Below are 9,812 nucleotides of genomic sequence, written 5' to 3'. Positions count from 1 at the left end.
GGAAGATGATGATAAGAGCATATGCGAACTTTTTTATCTTTTGATAGTTTAGTTCTGCCCCTCGTAGGGCTTTGCTCACAAAGTAGATGGGTTGCTGTCTGTCCTCATCTTCTTGGACTAAGGATGATGCTATAGCTCGACTTGCAACTCCTAGGTAAAGGATAAGCTCTTCTCTTGCAACAAGTCAGGTAATTATTGGGGGTTGGCTCAGAAACGTTTTAAAATTCTGAAAGACATGATCACATTTCTGGGTCCATTTAAATTGATTCCCCTTTTTGAGTATCGAGTACAAAGGTAAAGACTTCAATGTTGACCCTGTCAAGAACCTAGACAACACTTCCAACCTTTTGTTTAGTTGCTGGACTTCTTTGAGACAAGTCAGACTTTTCATCTCTCATATTGTTGCGCATTTGTCTAGATTGGCCTCTATGCCTCTTTAAGTGAGCATAAAGCCTAAGAACTTTCCGGCCTCCACTGCAAAAGTACATTTTGAAGGATTCAATTTCATCCCATGCTTCCTTATTGTGGAGAACACCTCGGAAAGATCAGACAAAAGAGTAAGGTCGTCCCTGATCTTGATGAGCATATCACCCATATATACTTCCATGAATTTTCCAGTGAGAGAAAAACACATTTTTCATCAGTCATTGGTATATGGCTCTAGCATTCTTTAATCCGAAAGGTATTACTATGTAACAATCGTTAACCTTGGGAGTGATGAAAGAAGTCTTTTCCTCCTGATTATACATCGGGATTTGATTATATCTTGAATATGTGTCCATAAAGGACATATACCTATATCCTGAGGCCGAGTCAACTAGGGCGTCAATGCTGGAGAAAGTGTATGGATCCTTGGGATAAGATTTGTTGAGGTCGGTCTAATCAACACATGTCCTTTATTTCCCATTCTGCTTTTTTACAAGGACCACATTAGCCAACCACAAAGGATACTTTACCTCTCTTATGAATCCGGCCTCTAATAAGGCTTGGACCTATTTTTCCACGACCTATGTCCTTTCAGGACCGAGTTTCCGCCGCTTTTGTTGTCGAGATCCTGGATAAACGGCGAGGTTGTGAGACATGATGTCGAGGTCTATACTAGGCATATCCAAGACTTTTCACGCAAAGGGGTCAGAGTTCCCTTATAAGAGATCAACGAGCTTTGCCTTTAGATATTCGTCTAGGTTAGCCCTTATACTCACTATCTTTTCAACATGATCCTTAATTAGTACTTTTTCTAAATTTCCTTTAGGTTGGGGATGTAGCTCTTCCCGAACTCAGACACTACCAAGCTTAACAGTATTAACTTCTTTGCCACCCGTACCGCCTCTTAAGTTGAGACTTTCATTGTAACATTTTCTTGTCAACTTCTGGCCTTCCTTTACAGTAGCGATTCTTTCTGCAGTTGGAAACTTCATACATAGGTGAGGTGTAGAGACAACAGTAGCTAGTCGATTTAAGGTGGTCCGACCAATTAAGACATTGTAAGAAGATATGATGTCAAAAGTAATGCAGTCATTACTTACAGTTCTTGATCTTATCCCGTTACCAAAAGTGGTGTATAGCGAGATGAAATCAAGAGGTCGGATCAGTGTGTCCCCAATCCGAAAAGGTTGTTTGGATACGCCTTCAAATCTTTTTCTTCTAGTCTGAGCTTGTCGAAAGCGGGCTTAAACAGTATGTCTGCTGAACTCCCTTGGTCCACCAAAGTTTTATAGAGATTTTCATTAGCAAAGATCATTGTTATTACTACTGGGTATTCGTGACTAGGTGTCACCCCTTGCGCATCTTCTTTGGTAAACGAGATTGTGGGTAAATCGGGAACTCTCTTGTCTTCCCCAACTTGGTATACTTCTTTAAGATGCCTTTTATGTGAGGATTTAGTGATTCCTCCTCCTGGAAACCATCTATTTATCATGTGTATGTGCCTCTTAGGAGTTTGTGGCGACCGATCTCGCCGTCCTCCGTCATCATCATCTCTTTTCCTCTTTCTATGGTCGTCCGACCTCTCGGTCAGGTACCTTTCTAGCCAAGCTTCCCCGACATTCTTTAAATCATAACAATCATTTGTAGAATGCCTATATAGCTTGTGGTACTCGTAATATTCAGTCCAACTTCCAGCCTTTTTGTGTTTGATGGGTCAAGAAGGTGGAAGTTTTTCAGTGTGAAATATCTCCCTATAAATATTTACAAGAGAAACTCGAAGCGGGGTGTAGTTGTGGTATCTTCGAGACTTTTTCGAGTTGTACTCCTCATTTTTCTTAGCTTCCTCCTCCTTGTCCCAAGCTTGGTAGGAGAAGTTTGGCCTCAGGAGTGGTTCTCTAAGTCAGAAATTCTCCTCCTTATTGATATACTTTTCTGTCGATTCTTGTACTTCATACAAGGAAGTAAGGTGTCGCTTGGATATAGATTGGAAAAACGGCCCTTCTTTAAGGCCATTAACCAAACCCGTTATTACCGCTTCAGGAGGTAAGTTTTGTATTTTCAAACAGGCTTTGCTGAATCTCTCCATATAATTTCAGAGTGTCTCTCCAACTTTTTGTTTAACCCTGAGCAGGTTTGGAGTATGCTTGACTTCATCTTTCTGAATTTAAAATTAGGTAAGTAACTTCCTTGCCAAGTCATCAAAGCAAGTTACTGACTTGGGTGGTAAGTTCTCAAACCATTTCATTGCTGCTTTAGTTAGTGTGGTCGAAAAGGCCTTGCAACGAGTCACATCAGAAGCATTAGCTAGGTGCATCCGACTTTTAAAATTACTGAGGTGATGCCTCGAGTTGGTTGTTTCGTCATAGAGATCCATATCGGGGAGTCTTAAAATTTATGGGAACCCTGGCTCACATGATCTCTTCAACGAACAGATCTTCCCCTCCAAGAGGGCTTTCCTCCCAATCTGCCTGATTGCTCTATCTTCAAAGGTCGGCTTCTAACTTCAAGAGATTTTCCTCAAGCTCTTTTTGTTTTCATACTTCTTTTCGTAATTCTCTCTCTTCTTCTTGTTGTCGTTCAGCCTCATGTTCGAGTTGTTCCAATCAGCCGTAAACCAACCATAATATCTCCGTCGGATGTGGAGGTTTTTCGTCTTTAGGCGGGTGGACTTTCGAGTGAATCTGTAGCGGATGATGGTTTTCTAACGTTCCCTACCCGTTAGGGGGTATTTGTTCTCTCCTAGAGTAGAGGTAATGCAAACGCCAGGTCGTCGTTGTGGGACTCTGGTTCTGACTCAGATGTCGTATGACCGTCTTCATACTAGTTGTCTGTCATACATAGATGTAAATTTTCAGGTCCCCAACAACGGCGCTAATGTTCCAAGGGTTACCTGAAACGGTGATTTGGGCCTGAACGTGAGGTCCAGACTTCTTATGAGGCAGCGTCCGACTTGTGTTGGTACCGATGTGTCGCCGTCTGAGTTCTTCGTGAGGAGGTGGGGGTGATACCTGAAAGAGGCTCCGATGCTTAAGTTAGCAAGGGTTTTAAACATGTTTTTTTAAGTAGATTGGGTTCTCAAATATACCTGAGAATATCAGTGTATTTATAGTAGGTGTAATAACCACCTTAAGAGTAGTTCCACCTTTAACGGTAGATGGTCGTTTCCTTTTTTTAGGAAAATTGTTGAGATCTTCCTTCTAGATAAATAGGAGATATCTTAAGAGTTAGTTGCTGATTCAGTCAAACAGGATTATTAATGTCGTGCCCGACTTTCTATGAGGTCGGGTAGGAATAGAAGAAGCCATCCTTTGGGTGGACTTTTCTTCTTTTTGAGTCTGACTTAACGTTTTTGGAATAGTATATGAACAATTACTTTATTTAACTTAACATATATAATTTCATACATATAATATTCGTAATTACGTATTTATTACATCTAAGATTGTACTATTATTCTAACAATAATTAATAATACTAAATAAGATAATTTTAAATTATTTAGACCGATTTGTTATTATCTACTAAATATTATTATTTATACAAATGACCAATTTAATAACTAATTTTTATATATATCTAACATAATTAATAATATAATTTAAGATGGAATTTATACGTCACTTTCAACAATATGGCCTAGGTTGTTAATCAATCAATCCGTTGTTAATTTGATGGATGGAATTGCATTCCAACTTAGAAACCAGATATAAGAACATATATGGCATTGGGGTTAGGATCGGATACAGGTTAGAACGAACAAACTCCAGATAAAAAATTAAAAAAAAAAAGAAGAGCTTTCAAAAGGGCATTTATAGAGCAAACAAGGATAAAAGCACTTTTTGGGCTCCTTTATCCAAAGAAGGAAGCGTGAAATTCCTAACTCTCTAAGCAATAATAATATAATGGAAGTCGTGGTCGTCACTATGATATAGTTCGTAGTAGTCCGGACTCTGAGGACGGAGATCGAGGAATTGATGAAGAGAAGAGAGAGGCCATCCATGTTTGAATGATGAAGAATTCCATGACATAATCTTTAAAGCAGTCATAGATATATATGCATCATGGGTTGCTGTCACATTCTGACCCAATAATCCTCCTCGTAAATATCTTCTTCTACATACTAACTATTCTTCTTACATTAAATCCCCTCTTTCCTTTACTCTCTGACTACTTCTTCTGCTTCCCCAAGTCCCCAATCAATTCAATTCTAACTTCTTCTGTTAGTTTCTTCATCTCTATAATAATATTATTAATTTATTATTTCACTTTTTGTTAGAATATAATTAACATCAATTAGGATCAATTAGTATTATTTAGTATATCTAAATATTTATTATAGGAGATTACATTTTTATTATTACGATTTTTTTAGTATCTATAAATATCCTTTTATATTGTATCATTTCAGACAACTTGAATAGACAACTTGATTACACTCAATAATACACAAATTCTTTCTCCATTTTAGTCTCTTATTTCTAACGTATTATCACAGCTGTGTAGCTGCATAATCCGTGATATGTCTAAATACATGATGCACTGTAAATTAAATATAATTATTTATTTACATGGACCTGGTTCTCAAAATTGGTCAGCAACCCGGTCATAATGTAAATGTATCATAGTGTGGAAATGGAACGAATAAAAGTGTATTGAGAGGGTGCTGTAGGTCCACCATGATCATTACATTTCAGATTTCAATAGAAACGTTGGCAAAGTAAGTAAGAGTGAAAAAGGAAGTTAAATTGGAATTAGAAGTCCCCACCACCATATATACAAGAATTAGAAGATTCCCTTTTATTCTATTATGTGAGACACACTCGTGTATTTAGCTTGCAATGTACTCTTACTAGTCACAATTTTTTTGTGCCATGCATGTGTTATGTTGTTGCTGATTGATTCATTGTACTTGAGTACGTAAAAATTTCTTTTTTCTCGTCAACTTATTTAATGAATAGAGACTTATCAATAAATTTCATCGCAGACAAACACCACACGTACATTCACATGGATGGTACAATAAATGACATCTATGGCGCAATAATTTCCAATCAACCAAAACAACAGTTTAAAGTGAAAAGAAAGTTAATTGGATTGTTTTACCGAATAAGTAAAAAGACGGAATATATTTTCTTCTTTTTTCCGGAAAAAATACAGTAAATGAAAGAAACCAACGATCAGAGCACTAATAGGACTTTTTGTATGTATTATTACTTTCATTACGTATCTTAATCTTGGAACATTACATTGCCTCACACGAGGATGTAGCGAAACTATATATATGCCAAAATTATGAAAAGTCTGATTAGCACAAAATTAAACTCTGCAAATTATATATTCTAAAATCATTTTTTCAACTCTCAATTTTTTTTTTTTGGTTAAGATTTAGAGTTCAGGTTTAGAATTTAAAATGTAAATAAAAATTAATTTTAAAAAATAGTTGACATTAACTGAAAATATAATTTTCTAGTTAAATTCAATAAAATTGGCTTTAATTGTTAACGTTGTGCCTTGTTGTTATATGATTATACGGTGAAAATTATATGAGATGATAAAACATAAGGTATTACTCCATATATTGTTCCAGCTTTTTTTTTTATGTGTGTCTATATATTATTCCAGTTGGTTATAGGAACATAATTGTTGCAAAATTTCAAGCTATTATTATTATTTAAGAGTAATATTAGAGAAATAATATTATAATAATTAATTTCAGTCAATATTATAATAAGTTATCAAACCAGTCTAATATAAAACCCACTAAAAATGTTTTTTGATGAGTTTGGATTTTCAATATTTTTTTAATTGAGTTTTTAATGTCTTTATTTTTAAGATTTTTAATTTTTTTATGTTAGTGTTAACTGCAATGTTAACAGTACAATATTGACTCTCAAAATTTTGTCTTTATTTAGTTAATGAGTTAACTATTAATTTGGTATTTAAAAGATTTAGACACTAATAACAAGGTATTTAAAAAATATTATCGACAAGATAGTCTTTAAATAATTTAAAAATATGACAAAAATAATCAATAAATATTATATTTTTTATAAATAGCAAAAAAAATTTTGTATTTGACAAACGACTTATCCATTTAATCTGAGTTTTTGTGCTAATATTAGAATAAATATTTAAAAGGTAAATTCAAAACAAAATTTAGTCGGTCATAATAAAAAATTTAAAAAAAATCACTTTACATCAAATTATAAAATTTTGATAATAAAAAGATATTATTTTTCTAATGATATTTACAAAAAAATTAAATCAAAATATAATATTTGAAGTTTTTTAAAATATATATTTAATATTTTTTTTGTCATATTTTTAAATTTTTCAAAAATTTATTTATCGTTAATATTTTTTGGAATTATTTTTGTCGATAATATGAGTTTTCGATACTATTTTAATAATTTATTCTTAATTAATAGCTCTACTATGCATAGGCAGAAATAAGAAACCTCATCATCATTATTGGATGGTAAAAGACAGAGGATAAGAAACCACGGAGGGGCGAACGTGTGAAGGATTTGTTTTGTTTCAATTTAGTAGCAATAAATGGCACGTGAGATGGACGATTGGAAACCCTAGCCAGCAAAGAATGATTACTTTGTGCATGCGCATTATATATTGCGTACAGCAGCTTAGAATTATAACTAACATACACTGAAAGTCATCACTCAAGAGAAGAAGAAGCAAGCCCATGTGTGAAGAAATATTATATATATTATTAATTGTAAGACACTCATTATATAAAATATTTTACACGATTATTAAGTAAAATTTATGTATTTAGATATTTAAAAAAAAACTTTAAATTATTTTTTAATAATGTGATAATTAATATACAATTAATGTTCATATAAAGTCTTTTTACATGGTTAGAATATTAAAATTAAATTTATATACATATATGTGATGAGAAATGTGAAAATTCAAATTAAAAGAAGAAGAAAAATGATCACATATACCGTTCGTCTCTGACTTATGTAATTTGGTTTGGCATATCAATTATCAACTTTGTTGCTTGCTTCGTCATACTATATTCTAAGCCTTTCATTTCAATCTGGTACAACCTTTATTTTCGGCCTCTGCTTATTGGATCGTCAGAAACATCACTGAAGCCTTTCCACCTTAATTAATTATTCCTTTCTTCTAGTTTCAAATCTTTCACCCCTTTTCTCACTTTGTTCGTTCAATCCAATTACATAAGAACTAAATTCATCCATATTAGTATGTAAATTGTACGTAATATAAATAATAAAAACTTTATGCTGATGCAGATTAATATATAAACTTTAATTTCAAAATTTTTGGCGTCTCACGGTATTTCAATTTGGTATAAGACGATATTCGAACCCAGCACTTACCTAAACAAACGGTGAGCTGACCACTTAGTAAATCTAATTGATTTTAATTTCAATCAGTTTAATGTAAACCATCATTTCTATTCTTGACTTTTGAACATGATAAATGCTATTATTTAATCCATCAGATTTGGATTTAAAATTTCAATTCAAGGAATATTATGTCTTTAGTTAATTAATGCTTTCTTTTATTACGATGACCAAAACAAGGTTAACTTACTATAAATAAAAGGAGACCTTAGCAAATGTTGAATCATTTTAATATAAAATTTCCCTTATATATCATCTCGGTTATTAAGGAGGTCTATAATTTCTTATATTGTTTGAGTTTTTATTCAAAAGAAAGTTTGATTTATTTTTTTATTGAACTAAATGACATCAACATTCAAGATGTGTTTAATGCTTTGCTAGGTATTGAATTTTGTTGTGTATGGCTTTTCATTTTTTCCATAGGTTAGGTGATGCTCTTTGACATTAAAATTCTTCTACTTTTGGAAAATACAGCATCATCAGCTTCCTCTTTTAAGGATTAGTTGGCTTCAACATCACAATATCACCTTAATTATTTGGTGGTGGGATAATTTGTCATTAAAAGTAATGATCAGCAATCATTGATATTTCAATCATCTTATGTTTCACCAGAAGCTATATATAGAGCATTAAAAATCCATATGACAAATGTATGTGATGTCAAAATTAATTATTATGACTTTGAAATGATATATCTTTTTGATTCATCAATCATCAATAATTATCTAATGAGAGTTACAAGCACAATTGAGTAAGATTTAACTCATATTCCACAAATAAGCGAGTTTAGAAAGTAACTCATTACCTTATTAGTCAATTGCCACGTATAAGTAGTACATCAACAACAACAACAATAAAGTCTTGTATCATTAGGTGGGGTTGGCTACATGAATCAAATGATGTCATTGAACTATATCATGTATCATGTTTATAGAAAGACGGTTTACATGTAGACTTCATTTGATCACCACATGGATGGTCTTCTTAGGTCTTCTTCTGTCTTTCACCTCTTGTCAATCTTTCATTTTATCCACCATCCTAACTGGGTGTTCTGTCGATCTCCTTCTCACATGTCTAAACCACCTGAGACGCGATTTTATCATCTTTTCCACAATAAAAACTACTCTCTCTCTCTCTCTCTCTCTCTCTCTCTCTCTCTCTCTCTCTCTCTCTCTTATATCTTCGTTTCTTATTCTATCCAATCGTGTATGACCATTCATCCATCTCAATATCTTCATTCTCTGCCACACTTAACTTATGTCCGTGCTCCCTTTTGGTCACCGAACACTCTGTACCATAAAGCATAGCCGGTCTGATAGCAGTGCGATAGAATATATCTTTAAGTTTTAAAGGCACTTTTTTGTCACATATAAAACCAAATGCACTCCGTCATTTTGACCAACCTATTTGGGTCCTATGATTTACACCTTGTTTAATCTCTCCATTATCATGTATGATGCACCCAAAATACTTAAAACTTTTAACTTTTTGTAGAATATTTTCTCCAATCTTCACATCTGTTAGAATTTTCCATTTGGCGGCCGAACTTATATTCCATCTTGCTACAACTTATGCGCAGACCATACACTTCTAGAGCTTCTCTCCATAAATCCAACTTTTTATTTAGGTCTTTCCCTTAACTCTCCTACAAGGACGATATCATCGGCAAAAAACATGCACCATAGTATAGGCTCTTGAATATGCTCTATGAGTATTTCTAAAACTAATGTGAAAAGGTATGGACTTCAAGATAATCCTTGGTATAATCATATACCAATGAAAAATTCTTCTGTCACCTTGAGTTTTCACACTAGTTGTAGTTTCATCATACATGTTTTTAATTGTATAAATATATGTGATCCTTATTCTTTTCCTTTTCAAAATGGTCTATAAGACCTCCCTTGACACCCTATCGTACGCTTTTTTCAAATTAATAAATATCATATATATAAATCCATTTTATTACTACAATACCTCTCCATCATCCTTCTT

This window comes from Arachis hypogaea, chromosome 3 (genome assembly GCF_003086295.3).
Source record: "Arachis hypogaea cultivar Tifrunner chromosome 3, arahy.Tifrunner.gnm2.J5K5, whole genome shotgun sequence".
Taxonomy (NCBI): domain Eukaryota; kingdom Viridiplantae; phylum Streptophyta; class Magnoliopsida; order Fabales; family Fabaceae; genus Arachis; species Arachis hypogaea.
This window is presented reverse-complemented; position numbering follows the sequence as displayed.